Consider the following 2,980-nt stretch of genomic DNA (forward strand, 5'->3'; position numbering starts at 1 on the left):
TGCCTGAGGATACACTTGAGCACACTATTCTATCTAATTTCTCCTCATCTTGTTTTGTTAAAGTTTTCATGGTTTATATAGGAAATATCTATTTTAATTGTGTTACTGTTCTTAAAATATTTTATTTTTCCTTGTTTCCTTTCCTCACTTAGCTATTTTCCCTGTTGAGGCCCCTGGGCCTATAGCATCCTGCTTTTCCAACTAGGGTTGTAGCTTAGCAAGTAATAAAAGCAATAGTCTTGGTTAATGCCATAGCCTCTGTACAATAGTCATGCACTCTTTTGTGTTAAAGTTCTCTTGCTTGAGAGTACATTCAGGCGCACTATTCTATGTTTCCTTATTTCCTATCCTTAAAGGGTTATTTTCCTTATCAGGCCCCTTGCTCTTCAGCATTCTGTTTTTCCAACTAGGGATGTAGCTTAGCTAATAATAATAATAATAATAATAATAATAATAATAATAATAATAATAATAATAATAATAATAATAATAATAATAATAATAATAATAATGTTACACTGTTCTTGGTCACTATTCACGAATATGATGGAAAACTAGAATATATTAAGATTTGATTGTAGGCAACACGTGAAATGAAAGCGTAGAAAGGAGACAAAAAACTGCTAACGGGAAAGGATAGTAATAATTCTACATTCATATCCGTAAAGAAAATCAAGAGAAGAGTAAGTTTTCATGTCTTGTTGGTTAATGAAGTGATCTGTGTAGTAAATTAGACAGGGTTTCTCACATCTTAGACAATGAATAGATCACATTTATTAGTAGGTCTTACTTTTGACTTCGTGATTAAATCATACCCGAGTCAGTCCGTGACTTGAAAGACTGAGTCAAAGCAAAATGGAAAGTAAAGATGTATATTATTTTGTTCCTATTTTATATGATAGGAAACATAATAATGCAAGATGGCTTGAATAGTAGAAGTTTGGTTTAAAAAGGAGGGCTCAGAAATATGTGGGCAACTTATAAACTTCTTTTCCACTAAAATCCTAGATAAATAAATCTCAAGTAAAAAGACTTTTGTTAAGGGCTTTATCAATTCTCTGGTTTGAGTTGTGTTCAATTGGTATCTGTCATATCAACTCTAACCAGCAAAGTAAATAATTTACATTGCAGGTAGAGGGAATGTTTTACAGATTGAATCTTGATGTAAATTTGAAGAAAATACCAGGAAGTGACTTTTGAGGATTCAATGAAGTTGGCGAGAAAATGAGAGGTTAAATGGGCTGAAGGTCGAAAGGATTATAACTGAAATGTCTTACTATGATGATGATACTGCGTAAAGAAAAGGCCCATAATTGTGATGTTTTGAAAGATGTATTTTTTAAGCTCTATAAGATAAAGGCAACTTAGAGAGAGAGAGAGAGAGAGAGAGAGAGAGAGAGAGAGAGAGAGAGAGAGAGAGAGAGAGAGAGAGAGAGAGAGAGAGAATGCAAAATTAATTGTACTATGATTTGTAGAAGAAAAGGAAAACGTAAGTTTTTATCATAAGTGTTTTGGATTGAAATTTAACAGATGTAGGTAAGATGAAAGTCAAAGTAGATGAAAATGTATATCCCGAAATTGGCAAAGCAAGGAAGGCAGCAGAGGCCCTGCAGAAGATTTGAAAGAATAAGCGAAGCATGGATCGGAACAGAGAGAAGAGTGTCCATGCAAAAGTGAAAGTTGAAATTAATGAAAAGATTTCTGACCAAACACTACTTCGTGGAAGTAAATTCATTAAATGATATATGAAGAGTATAAGCGGAAGAAATGTTTAAAAAATACAGGGATGCATATAAGACTAGTATTGGAAAAAAGGTAGATTAGAGTGGTTTGAAGGTGTTTGATTAATTGCAGAGAATAGAGGAGAAATTTTTTAATTCAAAACTGTTTGTTTGAAAGTCCTGGTGATGGAGTGGAATGAGGGATGAAACCGAAGGGAATAGTTGAAGTAGGTATAAAATAGTGGTGAGTAGTGCAGTGTCTGCAGATGAGCAGAGATACCACGATATGAAGAGACTGACTATGAAAGTTTTTTTCCTTAAGTGGTTCATCTTTCGTGTTTCAGCAATTGCAGGATAAATATCGTTGCAAAATACTTTTAAAGATAACGGTTTATTTGTTGTACGTAAATGATATCAATGTTAAGCTGTTTACCCTAAAAAGGAGTGACTCTAATAATGAAACTACAATAAATCCATAAATCATACTTTAAGAGCTGTATCATTGATGACCTTTCTATGTAAAGTACTTCACATATCAGCTGCATCATAGATTTGTATGCATACATACATACATACATACATACGTGAATAAATTTATAACGTGTTTATATATATATATATATATATATATGTATATATATATATATATATATGTATATATATATACATATATATATATATATATATATATATTATATATATATATATATATATATATATATATATGTATATATATATATATATATATATATATATATATATATATATATATATATATTTATATATATACACATATGTGTATGCATATATATATATATATATATATATATATACATATATATATATATATATATATATACATATATATATATATATATATACATATATATATATATATATATATATATATATATATATATATATATATATATATATATATATATATATATACATATATATACGCATACATAGTACATGATTTTATATTGAAAGAGAAAGAGAAGGAGCAGAAGCTCCCTTCCAGGAAACATGACCAGAAAAGTCTTATTACAGACACCATAATTCATCCTTTTAAATGAACAGCATCAAAATATAAATAGTGACTGGAGTTGCTGGGAGTGAGGTGCTTAGGACGGATTGGGAAGAGGAGGCGAGGGGGATGAGGAGGAGAAGGAGGAGGAGGAGGAGGAGGAGGTGGAGGAAGCAGGAGGAATGAGGGAGCGTAGGAGAGGTAGGAGGAGGAGGCGAAAAAAGAATAA

The sequence above is a fragment of the Palaemon carinicauda genome, chromosome 11, assembly GCF_036898095.1.
Source record: "Palaemon carinicauda isolate YSFRI2023 chromosome 11, ASM3689809v2, whole genome shotgun sequence".
NCBI lineage: Eukaryota > Metazoa > Arthropoda > Malacostraca > Decapoda > Palaemonidae > Palaemon > Palaemon carinicauda.